Raw genomic sequence first — 16277 nt, forward strand, 5'->3', positions numbered from 1 at the left:
ATTCTCCATCATTTGCAGAATGGAGAACATTTCAATCTCTTCTCTGCTAAACATGTTGCTGTATTACCAAGGAACCAGATTATTACTCAACATCAGCAGGAATAGCACTACTTGTTTGGGGGATTTTTTATTATGTTTTTTTAACCTATCCTATATAGGAAAACTTCAGTCACAAGGCATTCAAACAGTATAAACTGATGCCTAAAAGCCAGCATGACACTCTGACAATGATGCATTGCTGTTCCTTATGTCATGGGAGTGCACACCAACAGCTGGCTGTTGCAGGAATTGGACACACGTCCTGTCACTGCAGCACAACCTCCTTACAGACCTTGCCTTCATTCCAGCTAGCCAGGAGAATTTCTTCCATTGCACCCAAGCACACTGCACATACTTTGTCCCACTCGGTAAAAGAAGGACTCTCCAGTTCCTCTCCACGTGCAAGAGGAATCTCCAGCAAATCTTCCTGACATACATAAAGTGCTTTTAGATAAAAATATATGTTAAGGCATTTGATCAGATAATAAGCAAAATTACAAGAGTCCATTAATACAGGTTATTTAAATAAATACCATTAGTGTGATAATCTCCGCCTTAAATACACAGACTCAAGACTCCTCACTTCTTTTCCCTCCATGAATTTAGCTTGAGAGTTGAAAATATATAATGATGAGAACTCTATGTGAGTGGAAAAGCACTTTAGTAATAGAGTTGTTGAATATTGGAATGTAAATCTCTGAGCTCCTTATCTTATGAAATAAAGTCTTTTTCTGTGCATAAAATACAGTTCAATGTTAAGTATTTTCTAGAAAATGGGGGACAAATCCCAGCATAATCTTCAGACAAAGTTATTTCAGATGCTTAATGCCTGTAAAATTATAGCTGTGCCTGGTCCTAAACTTGAGGGTGTTTTGACATTCCCCCTATAAAACCATTTTTTCAGGGGCTTACAATTCGACCATGAAAATTTGATTCAGGATTAATCTTGGTGTATAAACCCTCAGCTTGGGTTGTACTTCTGAGTGGTGTCCACAGATGCAAGGGTGTTTATTTTCATCTGGGCATAGGAGCAGGCTCTCTCTTTAAAAGGATGCTCTTTGCATTCAAAATTTCACATTTGTATCAGTCATATACATGGGACAAATTTTGCACTTCTTGATAACCTGCTCTATAGGAATGCACTGGGCAAGCAAAGAACCAAAGCCCTTGCTTTGGACAGTGATGGGTACACAAAGTAAATATTACATTTTAAACATAGTACTAAAATTGAGCAGTTATAGAAGAAAAAAATTGAAGCCTCTTTCCTTAGAAAAGAGATTTTCCTAACGTATATTGTTTTGAGGTTATGAAAAATACATTGTCTAAATGATTTTATGGTCCCAGAATTACTATTTTTTGAACTCAATACAGAAAAGAATAAGAGGGCTGGTCACCCTGATGAGGCCTTCCTGCTGTTTTTGGGCAAAGGAATAAGGTAAACCGAGAAGCCAGATCTGATCCTAAAACTCTCTTCAACAATGTGAGACCCTGGCAATAGCAAAGGGACAGACTGGCTGGTTATTTTAGCCAAGTGCACGTGTGCTCCTGTCTGCCTGCAGCCCACAGCTGCTGAATTAGGCAATGGGAGCAGACACATGGGCAGGCATCTAAGTAGAAAAGAATATAAGCAGAAACGTTTGGCTTCAGATTTCAAATGCACCACCACCCAGTGGCACTCATATCCAGCGTCATGGTGCTCACTGCAGCTCTCCTTTCAGAGCTCAGCCTCATCCAACAGTTAAAATTAGCAACAGAGGAAGGGCTCACCTGCTCTGCAGTATGACACCTTAAGAGCATGCCAGTGAGACCAGGATTAGGACCACTGTTCACTCAGGGAGAAGAGGGGATGCTATGGTTGAAGGACATGTAAATGCCTGAAGACAGCTGCTCTCATTTCTGCTCTTTGCTTGGATGTTTTCAGAACAATCATGAGCTCCCTCCCAGCCACCAGCCCCAAGACACCACAAGGAGACTAATAATCTAATCCTCTTTTCCCTACCCCCTGTACAGAACTTGCAATTTAACAACAAATCCAAGGTGGGGAGAAAAAAAGTCATAATAGCAGGGATAATTATGAATACTCACATGTAATCTGACTACAGGAACAACTCAAGTAACCAAACTATATTAAAATCAGCAGGAAAGGAGAAAGAAGGAGGGCTTAGCTCAACAATATGATGCTGCCACTTCTGCTAGTTGCTAGCACCCTTCACAAACACACATCCTTCCTTCCCTAGTAACAGGCCATTTCTGTTATTTCGTGGGTTCAGCTAAAGAGGAAAAAGGGTCTGCCAGGAAGACTCCTGGTCTCTGCTATGCACTGAACAAGTCAGAAGCCAAGCTATCCTTTTTTACTCTTTCTGAGTTTGTCTTCTAGACAGGAGCCCAGCTATGCTCATGCGCTTCCACACCCCTTCCAGCAAACAACATAGAGACAGGAGGAAGATGAACATTCTATCAGAAGGTTTCTGTTCCCTGGATGTACCTGGGGCATTGCCAAGTTGCCACCCTTTATTTGCACCCTAGAAAAGGCATTTTAATAAAGCATACGGACTCCTTAGGGCACTCAGATTCCTTCCTTGTTTAGCTACATATCACTGGGCATACACTCACCAGCTGAGGAACTCCTGGCCTTTCCCAGGAATTGGAGTGTTGTCACAGCAGGAAGGAATAAGAATCGCTATTTTAAACCTCAGTTCTAAACATTTCAGTTTAGGGCAAGATGCAAATCCAAGTATAAACAGCTGCTGAACTGCCTAAGGCCAAACCATAGAAATCAGATCTATTTCTTATTTTTAAGGATATAATCAAAGTGCTACTCCTATACTTGAGAACCACTTTGAATCCAATGAGCAGACAGGACTCTACTCCTTTCCATAGGCAGCTGTGTAAGTTCTGCTTTCCCTGTACATCTCCTAGGTACCTTTTACTAAAAAACATTTAATATAAAATATCATTTAACAAATAATATCAGATTGGCTCTAGAAAAATACATCTTCACTAATGAGAAAATTAAAGTAACTTGATGTATGTCTTACTAATTATACATTTAAGATACCATCTCTGATATTTAATACACCTGAATTCGTTAATTTACATAAAAAAGCCTACATCACTGCTTACAAGCCTAATGGCCTACCTGTTTTCTACTCCTCCCCAAGTCATCTACTTGGCTAGCAGGAAAGCCACGCTTCCTTGGGACAGACAACATACCACTCCTATCGTATTTTGGAAAAAGCAAGTTCACATCCATTACAGGTCAATTAAAAACTGATAATAAAAGAATTTGATACACATTTGATCTAATCATTTAATGCACTACTACAAAATGCTAAGAAAGTACTGAAGCAATATTCAGTTCAACTCGTCCATTTGGAGGACGGGCCCACATAGGGCTCCACACACACAGAGCATGATACAACAGTATCCTGCCAGAGGGTTAGAGAAGGATTCTGACTCTCATCTTTCATGAGAACATGACAGAGGTATGTTACAGAGCTCTGTGTTAAAAGTGTGACTGAAGGAGCCCAGTAAGAAGGAGTGAGAATTAGAAGAGAACTAAAAGGGACTGATAAGAGGTAGATGGAAAAGCATAGGGTTCGGAAAAAATTACACCCGCAAACTAACCAGGGAAGTCTGGTGCCCTTGGACAGCTCAAAGGAATCACTGCATCATCTTTATGTGAAGATCAAGTTTAAGTTATATATTGCAAGGTCAGTCCGTGAAGGGCCTGCTAATTACAGGAAATAGAGAATAGGAAATACAAAAATAAAGAATAAAGAATAAAATGCAACACACATACAAAAAAAATGCCAGGTACTCAGGGCTCATTCCACTTTGAGCAGCAAAATGCCTGTTCCAAGTTGCTTTGAAACAGTTCATGACTATTTAAAATGCATAAGACATCCATCTGTGGTATTCAGCTTCTAACCACTTCACAGAATGTCATGGATTGGAAGGGACCTTGAAAGAAGAACTCCAAAGGAAGATACAGCTTTAAAAAAATAAATAAATCACCATAAGCAATGATACTTTGACACAGAGCATATCTTCAGGTCTCACCAACTGAGCAGGACCTTGAGATGTACTGTTCTGTGCATCACGTCACAGAACAAGTTGAGATTACCTGAAACGCTCGAATTTATATTTTGCAAACTACAGAACGCAAAGTACATAAGATATTAAGTAAGTAGTTGCTCACATTTTCCAGTGAAAAGTATTTTTTACCATTACAGTTTGAGTGAGTTTTTTGTTCCATGCTTCCCCTCCTGTCCCCCTATCCCCCCCCCCATCCCCACCTGAAGGATATCAGTCATTTTCTAGTCAAAACTGCTCTCTCCTAACAGTTCAGAACACGAACAAATAGTTGGTTTCTTTAAGTACACAGCATGCTGTTTTATATCTGCTACCTGATTAGAACTCTGCTTCCAGCACAGCCCGCCCAACACGGAGAAGGAAAGCCAGATTTCAGGTAGCATAAAGCCAGGTTGTCAATTTCTCATGCAAGCACACAAGATTTCAAGATAAATTACTTTGGTTTAAAGTGTCTTTCATACTCTTAAAAAAAACCCTTATGTTTTCTTAACCTATACTGTAGTCAAATCAGAGTATTCCAGGAAGCATGCGCCAATATTTAAGGTAGAAGAGATCATTAGTACAGTCAGTATGGTACACACTCCCCTGAAGTGTTAAGGTGTGTGTACACAGCTCTATAAACAATGCCAAAAAAGCTCCAGGAGGAAACACACTGGTAACAAGAGGTTAAACTTCGCTCTTTGGCCAATATCCATTTAGAATTACAGTAAATTCTGATGATGAGAACGAACCAAAATCCGAAACCAAAAATATTTTTCAAAAAAAAAAGCCACAGTGTTATTTTTCTTTTTATGTTTCAATTTTTGCAGCCAGGAATACTAGGAGAATACTCTTCTTGGCCAAATGACAGACTGAAAGTGAACTATAAATATACTCATATTGGTACCAGATTAAAGGACTTGCACTCTTTTGGTGTGAATTACCCCTGAGTAGTATGCAGCCTCATCTTATGCACACCCTGAATGCCTCCAGTAGTGCTTGTTACAGTTGCTTTTTTCATTCAGAGATCTTAGCACGTTTTCAGCAGATGTATCATCAAATGTTTTACATGCCAATCTGTTTATCATTAAAATGAAAAATCAATATGTCTGATTCAAGCGTAAACAGAAGTTGAATGTTCAAGCTGTCATTGAAGATGACATATAATTGTAGAATATGATTTGCAGTTGGCAAATCACTATTTCCTGAGAAGGGCAACAGACAGTAGCAACAAACTTTTCACAGCAACTCGGTGCAGTGCCACTTATAGCCAGGGAATTCATTTTATGAACGCAAGAAATAAAAAAAATAAAAATAAAAAACCTATGCAGCCAGAAAAAAAGAGCAATAAGAAAACAACCACTGTTAAATTTAATCATTATGTATGTTTAGTTGATGAGAGAACATGTCACTTTATGTTACTGGGCTGAGTCCAGATTTTTATTTAAAACAGAAGTACTGAAAATAATAACTTCAAAAACTACTACGGGGTATCTGTTCCGGACCATTAATTTTTCAGTCAAATCAAACTATCATTTAATTGAATCCTCATGCTGGAACTTGGATTCTACATTTAAAAAAAAAAAAGCAAGCACATAACAATAATTTGTTATGTTGAGCAATTCATCCCAACATGTCAAGAAAAAAAAAAAAGAAACAAAATAACATTAGCCTACTTTCTACAATGACATAAAACTAATAACAAAAGGAAACAAACCTCTGTCCTAGCCAAAGAACAAAGCCATTAACTATCGTTTCCTTCAAGCTTCAGACAATGCTGATGGAAGCACACTGCTTTCTCCAGGTTTTAAATATCAACAGAAACCTAGAACTCCTCACTGAGTCTTCCTTGTCTTGGTGAGATAGACAAAGGGAAAGTGGATGCAGAAGGATAGTAGAGGGGAATCTACGCTCTAATTATGATCGTACATTTTTGCCTCCTAGTCACTTACCATTAAGAAAATAAATCAAAGTAACTGAACTCTGTAATCAGAGAAGAATGCATTTCTACTCTGCAGACAGAAGAAATCATTAACTTCTTCCACACATAAACATCACCTGGGATTACAAAGTGAAAGGAGCACTGTTATCCCAATCATCTGATTAGGAAGAGTAAACTTTATAACTGCACCCTCTGCCACACTTTTATTTTATTGCCACTAATAGGAGCATTAAGCACTTAGCACATCTACAGATTGTACCAGCAATCTCACTGCTGTAAGTTAAGCACCTTACTGCTTATTTTGACTTTTCTAGAGGCATTCTTATTGCTGCATTTCACTACTTCCTATCAGGTCAACCTGCTTACAGAACTAAAGGGTATGCTTTAACATCTGCATTACCAGGTGCTTTTAACAACGTCCAGTGATGCAGGAGCATCCAAATGCATAACTGATAGACAAGCAAGCATGCACAGCAAGAAGCATATTCAGGTTTTTGGGGATTTTTTTGCTCATTAAGAACACACTGACATGTTTTAATCTTCCAAAGACATATCTGAATTGCTTTACATTGAATTTACTGTATAATATCCCTAATAAATATAACAGCTTAATGGTTTAAAGCAGAAAGCTTTGATAAAGATCTTCTAAATGCTAGACTGATAAATAAACTTAACATTTAATACATTAAACTTCAGATTTACTTCAACTTCCAGCCCAAAAAGAAAAACAAAAAACAAACAAACAAAAAAACCTGTTTCTCCAGCTTCTCCCACATCACTGCTAAAACTAAGACTGCCTAACCATTAGGTAGAAAGCAGCAAAGAACTTGACATACAGAAAATAGAGATATAAAATATAAGGGTAAGTCAGATCAACTGTGTCATTTTTTGTGTTATAAGGATAGCATACAATTCTACTGTGTATTCATTTGTCATTTGTTTAAAGCATTAATACTGCTGAATCAGAAATACAGCAATCTGCACAAATTCAGTACAGTATCAGAGATCCTAAGAAGAAAGGCAGATACACAGGTATGCACAGGGCATATATTTGCCTTTCTTCTTCACACAAAAATATCAGGAAGAACAAAGGGTTGTCATACTGAAGAGCAGAAATAGGAGCATCCTAAAAACACCAGTTGTTATTTCCCCTTGAAAACTTTAGGGTAGCTAGAGAACTAATGAAGTAACATAACAAACCAGGAAATTAAGTGTCTGACCTACATACAGGAATTGCCAAACCCAGGAGAGAGCAAGGCCCTAAGATTACTGAGGAGCAGTTCTAAATACAGTAGAAACATGACTAGATAAGAACAGCCTACAGATTTTACCTACCACATCATCTACTGGTAAAATCATCTTCTCTGTAGATTAATCCAGTCCAGTAGCATGCAGGCTCTTCCTAACTCTGTGTTTATCCTATTAACTAACAGAAGATATAACAAGGAATCCCACAAGTAAAGATACTCTAGCTTGTACAACTATTAAGAGTCTTGAACTAATATACCAGTCTACACAATAAATCCATTCACTACTAAAAGCAAAAAAAAATTCTGAAATAGGATAAAGCAAAGTCTGTTTAAACCCTTAGCTCTTCCATAGTACCCAGACCCAAAAATAATCCTCTTCAAGGTGGTATTTAGATTGCCAGCACCTGACTGAGATCAGCAAGTGTTAGGAGTTACAAAAATTGTGCTGTTAATTGACTCTGGGTGTGCTTTTTCTGTAGTGCTCAGGGTTCCCTTAAACTGCTGTTGTAAGATCATTGATTTTGGTTGCCTGTAACAATGCTAAATGCTAATCAGGAAGGCTCTTGCATGTTGAAGAGCATTTAAAAAATAAATAAATAAAAAGGAGGCAAAAGACAAACACTGGGCAAGTGCATAGGTAAGTCTTGACAAGAAAGAATGGCTTCATGTGAAAAGAGGAAATATTTAGAGTGGCTATAAGATTTTTTTTTTCTGTAGTAAGCATGGTGAGGCACTGGCACGTGTTGCCCAGAGAGGTGGGATGGGACGTCCCTGGCGACACCCAAGGTCAAGCTGGAGGGGCTCTGAGCACTTGATGGAACTGTAGGTGTCTCTATTCATTGCAGGAAGTGAACTGAACTTAAAATGGTCATTTCCAATTCAAACGATTATCATAAGAAGTGGAAGACAGAATATTTTCTCTGGTAATAGTAAATTATGCATAAAGAAAAAATAAGAAATTTCCCAAATCTTGAGAATTTTTGGTATACTTACTCTCCAAGTAAGACCTGCCATCTAAAGGTCAGTGGGGTTCTGTTCTGAGTATGTTTTACGTAGGAAAATACATCAGGCTAAATTCTAATCCTCATAGAGTCTGTGTGTAAACATCCTCCAAAGGGAAAGCTGGAGTGGATGTGTGAGACCTGGGCTCTGGAGTGGGAGAGCTCCAGAAGTGAGCCCTCTGGCAGGGCTGTGGGACAGGAAGATCATAATCAGTTCTGTAGCTCATCGTTCTAAGTCAAGCACAAAAAACTTATGGAATGCCTGGATGACCTAAATTTGCCTTCCTTTTATATCTTCCTATCATCTGCAAATAAAGGATTACTTGCTGTTTGTATCACAGCTCAGTGGGTGTGACAAGCAGCCCCAAAATGGAACGTTCTGTATTTCATTCAGCAGATTAGGAAAACCCACAGGCAGGTTTGCAATCTAACGGCCTGTCATTTGATATGGACTGGGCTGGCACTGCCTCCACAGCATATGAGCTGGCATTGCCAAGCCTTTTTGGGTACCAGGAAGAGCCAGAGTTTGGCACACAGTGATGCTGCTGCCTATTACGTTCCTTTCCCTGCCCACTGCTGTTTGCTCAGCCTGCCCAGCTGCGTACCTGCCTGTTCCCTGGAAAACTTCTGCTCTGTCTGCAGCTGTGGCTCCTGCTTTAGTGTCTGGAAATTTTTTCTCTCACCCCCTCATTTGTGAAGTGCCAAGAAGGAGCTCAGCTGTTCAACATTTCATTGCTGAGCTCTTTGGGAAGCATGGAGAAGCCACAAGCAGGCTGCCCTCCTTTTCCATGGGAGGAGTCTTAATCTGAAAGAGGAAACGAAAGAGAGAAAGGCAACTTGGGGTTGCTTTTTGTTGCTTTTATTTTTTGTGCCCTCACCCTCTATGAACGGAAGAATCTCAAAGTTTTCACCTTGCCACATTTTGAGCGTATGTCTGCCCTCTCACAGGTCTCTGAGCAGCAGAGGGTGTGCCCCCACCTATTACTCATCACACAGCTATACTCAGAGGGGAAGCCTATATTTCAGCCTTTCCCATCTCTTTGCAGACAGCACAGTCTGCTACTGAGCATAGTCAGAGGAGATCTTATCATGCCTTTTAAAAGGATTTTTCTCCCCAGCTAAGCAAAGTAGGAGTGGCCAATGTCATCTATATTCATGCCATGTTTTATAGCTCAAACATCAGATTGCTCCTGCTGTAATCCAGTTTGTAAAGCATGTTTAGAGGGAATGAAAACAAAGCAAAAAGTTATTTTTTCACTGGGTGTAGATCAAAAGGCTTACATGCTGTACTTTTACCACAAAGCAAATGTTTGTGCTATGTAAACTCCCAACAATTGAGATTATAATAAAAGCACTAACAGACATTTTTATTGACCTACAGCTCACTTATAATCACAGGTATGTTCAGTAGCTTTTAAAATCCAAGAGGACAGAAATAACTTCCTGGCTGTTCTTATTACCCAATGTTTTCTGAGCCTCCCTGCTTTGACATGGGCTTTCACTTCAGTGTGAGGTTGTTGCCACAAAGCGTTCGGAGCCCCTGCATTCCCAGCACTCCAAGGCAAAAAAGAAAATAAATTAAAGTCAAATGGGCTGTGTGAAAATGTTGGGGCTCAGAAGTCAGGAGGGGAAACAATAACCAGAATCAGCAATAGCTGCCCAGTAACAAGCAGAGACAGAAAAATGAACTGTAGAAAAATCTCCTTTACGATCCCTGTAATTTTTGCCTGCAAAATTTAAAGGGCCTTTTGATTTTCTCCCCAAAGGGTGCAAGGGGATTCATTTAAGGAGCACAGGAAGGCAGCATGTCTTTTCTCCCCAGGAATGGTGGCATGAATAAGCCCAGCCCAGGATAAGCCTGCAAAATAATGTCAGTAGTACAGTATGCCCATGTGGAAAGAGCTCAGTTGCGAGGCCGATGACTGTAGTTACTGTGAGCAACTCCATAAACATGCATTCCTCAATAATCTACAGAGCAGAGTTCGCTACAGTCAGCAGATCAGGGTTGACCTGGCTGAGCAGAGCAGTGCTGTACATGGCAGCCATCCTCGTGAGGCTGCACCACCACAGCCGGGGAAGGCCACAGGGCAGGAGTGGGCTCCATGTTGTGTAGGCCCTGCCCTAGTTCAGCAGAGCTGTGCCTGCAGGCATCTCATTGAAACGGAGAGAAACCTGCCCACAGATATCTTCTCCTTCCTTGTCTGCTGGAGTGGTTTGGACACAACAAACATGTTCGGATTCCTTTTTTTCACCATTGCCAAAAATAAAGCACTAAGAACCTTTTACCTGTCCTCTCCAAGCTCAACTTCAAAGTCAGTGTCTTTCTGCCTGGGGGAAGCAGAGACACTCCTATAGGCTGTATATAAACTTGTCTTATATTTTAGGGCTTTGGTGTGTGGTTTTTTTTTTTTTACCCAGAGATTTTTCCAACTCTACTTTGCATTTTATTATACCTACGCTCTGTTTCCAAACACTTTTTGATAAGCTGTCCAAACATGCCTAGGTATGACTTTATGTGATTGCCACGATGTCATCAGGAGCCATTTCATCTAGCCTACCACGTTAAGCTAACCGTAAATTTGAATAACAGATCACATCATAAATGCCATCAGAACAAATATTTTTCTAAAAGCATTTAACATTTTCTCTGACAGGGGATACCAGAACAGCTTCATATAAAAGTAGAAGGAAAAAAAAAAAAAGCAACACTGAACTGGTAAAGAACATCTGCCATTATGTTTCCAAGCGAAACACTTTTTAAAAGCACTGTCTAATAAGGAGCCAGCTCTTCGACATGGTGTGTTACAGCAAGTAAGCGGCTTGGCTGCACTCCCAGACAGAGAGCAGCTCACTGGGTGCCACCGCATTGCTCTTACACGAGTGGTCTCCCCAGTCACTGCTTAATATGTTAACCTCTTCAGGGCACAGTGAGGAGGGCAGGGACACCAGGTCAGGTTCTGTCACAGGCAGAGAACAGGCTGGGGTCAGAAAATATCATGACTCTACCCATTTCCCTGTGAAGAGCACAGTAGTGGCAGCAGGGTGCTGGTGGCCATGGTGGTGGTAGCTGAGGCAGCTGTGAGCCAGCCTGTTTCTAGCAGGCTCTGAGGGCCACACAGTGGGACAACCTCACTGCACACTGAAACCTGATTGTTACACCTCAATATCTTCTGCCCTGAAACTTCAAAATTGCTCAAATGCACAACGTACCCTTTTCCAAACAATTTTACCAAGGAAAAATAGCAGACAGCATGAGAGAGATACTCCGGGGCCTCCATGGAGAATGGGAGCAGGCACCTTGAAGGACCACTACCACAATGGGTCAGAGACCCCTGTGGGCCAGTGTGAATCCACATCAGGGCAGGGACACTCTGAGGGCTCATGGACGGCACACATCAGCCAGAGATACCACAGGGGCCTGTGGTGACCCACATCTGGGTGGGGACACCTCTGAGTGTCCATGGTTACCTTATATCAAGGCAGGGATACCCCCAGCAAACAGCAGCTGAGCAATGCCCATGCACTGGCTTACCCAACTGGCTTGCACAACTACAGTATGGCTTTCAAGAGGTCCGGGTGCCAAGCTTGGTTAACGATGCCACACTGCTCATCACCATCCAGCATAGGGAGAGTTTCAGCACAAGAGGGTGTGCAGCCTGAAACAGAGGCTTTCTTCCTTCATGGCTGGCAGAAGGTGAAGCAAGGGAAGGGAACAACACAACCAAGAAAATCTGATATTTTATAGCATAGGGTTTAATGTGCAGTTGGAGCACTACTGCAGTGATCTTAATGACCACTGCAGTTCCAAGTTTGTAGATAGATGCTAATTTTGTTAGAAAGAAGGAAAAAAGAATGAAGCAAATGAACTCGTTTTTGATCATTTTATTTTGATGTCATTTTCTTGGGTTTGCCTGCTTCCTCAGTGAGAATCTGTGATGGGAGAAAGAGACCTGTGCTGAGAGATGGATGATTTCTGACATACTCTTCAGCATTAAAATGGTTTACACAAAAACAAGAGAGAAACTAGTGGCAACTTGAAGACCTTGAAAAGCAGAAAGAAGAGAAAGTGATTTGCTGTGAGGGATGACATGATGAATGATATGAGGAATGACATGATATCTGATGGATACTTACTGGATACCCTGGATTCTCCACCTAGAACACCATGAACAGACTGTACATAGATGATCACATCAGATGTCCCAAAAACTGTGCAAGAGGAAAAAGCCTAAGCAATGCACATTTACCTCATCTTCAATAAGCTTCTTCACAATTAGTTCACAACCAACAAATTAAAAAAAAAAAAAAGTAATGAGAGAGAATATCTTTTGTAACAAAACCATGATATTCAGATATTTTGTGGTCATTCTGGCATTATTTTCCTTCTTCTCATTCGGACGCATTCAGACTACAGCCGGTCAACACACACAAACACTTCAGGCTCAACATTTTATAGCTTGAGGGATGGACTATCACCAAAATATACAAAGTCCAGCAGAAGCAGCTGTGTGACAAGCATGGCGAGGAGAGTGAGCACAAACAGTGTAAACCCTCACAGCATGAGCAATGAGCCCCGGCATCCCACAGCCGTCAGAAGGTGTGACACCTGTGCGGTTTCCGGATGAGAGCAATAGGAAGGTGGCGAGCTGAGACACCCCAACAGTAGCAGTACTGTTGGGCTATACCTGTTTTTTGAAAAATGTGACATCCCCTTCAGCCTACACCTGCAGTGCTTAGCAGAAGGTCCAATTTCACCAAACGTGGATGAAAATGAATTAAGCAACTACACAGAGATCTTGGATTTCCATAAGCTTTGGACAAGATGTACAAAGCAATGTAGAAAGCCATGTCAAAAAATAAATAAATAAACTACTCCAAGTGTCACCCCTTCTAAGATTTCTCTGCTAAGCTTTTAAATCCCCCAAATTTGAATCCAGCTCCTATAAGGAAACAAGGGGTGGTTTCATTCAACTGCTGGACTACAACATGACACTATTGAGAAAGAAGTTCAGTGACACTATTGCAGAGTCAGACACGGGGAGAAGAAAGACATGTTAAGTACACTGAGCTGGACATGGGATATGAGCAAGCTATGGGCTGAAAAGTCCTGTCACAAATGACTGAAGCCATACAATGAGGCTTGAAAACCAGTGCTAGGCCGTCTAATCCTTATTGATAAGTGTTGCCACTGCACAAACAAGACTGTGAGGAGATGAGGTTCGATGGGAAGTGTAAGGCTTAGGTCTAACCAGACAATCCTGGTTGCTGCAGTTCAGCAGCTGGCTCCTGAGTGATGGGTGGCACACACTGACGACAGGGACATCATCAGCCCTGCTCAGAGGTGAGATGTGAGCTGGTCAGACTGGCATGTACTGAGAAAGAGCAGTGATCCTGCAAAGCCCGTGAGGGTAACCACACACTGAGAAAAAGCCCTCTGAGCTTTCACAACCTGGGTCGGGATGCTGCTATGTGGGTGGACAGAATCAGAGAGGCCAGTGTAGGTGCTACCCCCATCCCTCAGTGTTCTGACTTTGAGATAAAGAGTGAACACATACAAAACAAGAGAGAGAAGAAAAAAGGTGAAAAAGGGAAAAAAAAGAAAAAGAAAGGAAAAAAAAGAAAAAAATGGAGGGAGGGAGGGAGAGAAAGATGCCTGTAAGCAATGGCTTGCTTTATCCTGGAGAAACAGCAGCCAGAGCAGGAAGAAGAAGGAATGTGCCTGTGTGTGTGCACCATGTGGGACAAAGGCAGTGAGCGCCTTTCCCTTCAGCCCTACTGGAGAGCCCCGCTGTCATCTCTCAGCCTCACGCGTCTGCATACGAGAAGCACCATGCACGACGTGCTTTTTGGTGTCTTTGATAGCAGGTTTCTGGTGTTGATCTCATATGAGTTTTCCTTCTGGAAAGATGTATGCATCCAGTTTTGATGGTATTCTGTCATCTGGCTGCAGACAAGTTGCAGGCTTGCATGTCTGGTGGACTGCAACAGACACACATATGCATACACACACACGTTCACCCCCCATCCCCCTCGTGCTGATCTCTCCACTTCTACCCAACCTGCTGGTCTGCCCCGTTCGCACTGCCTCCCCAGCCACAGGGCTGTTCCTCGCCCTGCCCTGGTGCTGCTGGGGGAAGGGGCTGCGGAGCTGCCCTGGGGTGGGGGGGGGACTGCGTTCTGCTTCGACCTCACGGACCCGGGACCCCCGGCTCGGGTAGCGGAGTGGGGGTGAGGATAAGGCTGAGGCCGGGGCGGTGGGAAGGAGAGTTTCGGAATGGTTAAAAAAGTTCGCGATAAGCAAACTCAGCTGCTGTCAGAGATTCCCCCCCTCCTTTTTTTTTTTTTTTTTTTTTTTTTTTTTTTTCCTTCTCCCTCCCCCTCTCTCCCTTTTTATTTTTAAGGCAGTTGATGTGGTAATTAAGAATTTGGTGAGAGCCCGGTCAGGTCATCTCGTTTCTCAGATCAGAGCCCCATCAGAAATTCTTTCAAGTGTCCTTCTGCGTCGCCAAAGATGACAACAGCAAATCAATAAGCGCTTGAAATGAAAGGGACTGCCGGCTAGCCCCCGAGGCTACAGATTTTCGCACCGCCGCTCTCTTTTTCTGAACTTCTCGCGCTGGGCGCTGCTTCTCGCAGCGGAGCCGCCTTTATGCCTATGCTCATGACGAAGGTAAGCTCTCGGCTCGCAACACTATCGCGACACGGGCTGCTGCCTCCCGCTGCCCCGCGACATCGCAGAGCTGGAGGGTCCGGGCTATGCCTCCTCTTCCCTCTCCTTCAGGAAAAAAAAAAAAAAAAAAAAAGAATTAATAGGAGAGGGGTATGGGATCAAAGGAAAGAAAAATAAATACGGGGCTTGAGGTTACTTTGTGCTAACAGAGATCTCTGCGCCCCATTCGCACTGCCGTCCTCACCCCGGCGTGCCCCGAGGTACCTAACGAGCGGGCTCCTTGGGGCGCCTTAATTGGGCAATTCATTAGGTATTCTTTTAGCTCGAGTGGTTAAGCACTCGTTTCGAACGGATGATAAAACGGCCGGAAAACGCGAGGCAGAGTCCCTGTAATTTACATGCAAATCGCTGCGTCCGTTTGAAACGCTTAATTTTGGAACAATTATTGTGTTGTAGCGCTGGGATCAGCCGTCCGAATGAGCAATTTTGAAACCAGCTCTGGACGGGAAGAAAATATTCGAGCAGCCCAACAGATCGATAGTGTCTGAGAGTGTTAACAGAGCGGCCCAAGGTATCTCCATACGCGTCCGCTGACAGATAAAGAGCGCGGAGATGCGGGGGATGGGGGGGGGGGGGTTGGGTTGGGGGGGTGAGGGCAGAGGGACGGAGCGCTGCGAGCGCAGTCCACCAGCGAAGGAAATGAGCGCTCAGTGCTGCCCGGCAGAACTCCGCTCTCCTCTGCAGAGGCCGATGGAAGGCACCGAGGGACGCTCCGTGCCGCACGGTGCCGGCCGGGAGGAATTCTTAATTTTCATTTCTTCAGAGGAGAACCCCGAGCCAAACCCTTCCCGTCCTCCACCCGCGGGCTGTCACCGAGGAAGGGGCCCTCTGAGAGGCCTTAGCCGCCCCGGTTTGTGTTTTTCCGTTTCTCTCTTGACAGAAAGGGAGAGAAAAACTGGAATCCGGGCATGAAGGCGGCTCCGCGGTTTCCAGCCGCCCTGGAACCCCTCTTCCATAGCAGCATGTCTAATGTATTCCCCGGTGACTCCGGGCATTAATTAGTTGTTTAATAGGAGTATGACTAAAAATGTAAAAGAAGGATTAGGAGCGTGAAACGTATGTCCAGCTCCTTCCACACACTCGAGGAGGGAATGAAAATCACCCGCTCTCCTCTGTTCCTCCAGGAGCCATTTGCATTTCCCACCAGCTGCTCACTTGGGCTGCAGCGGGGTAACGCGGGTGAGAGCGGGGCCGGGCTGCGCACCCGCGCAACTCCCCGTTCTACCCTGGGAAACGCCGGC

This window comes from Cyrtonyx montezumae, unplaced genomic scaffold (genome assembly GCF_038088225.1).
Source record: "Cyrtonyx montezumae isolate F1298 unplaced genomic scaffold, pur_monq_1.0 scaffold_2, whole genome shotgun sequence".
Taxonomy (NCBI): Eukaryota; Metazoa; Chordata; class Aves; order Galliformes; family Odontophoridae; genus Cyrtonyx; species Cyrtonyx montezumae.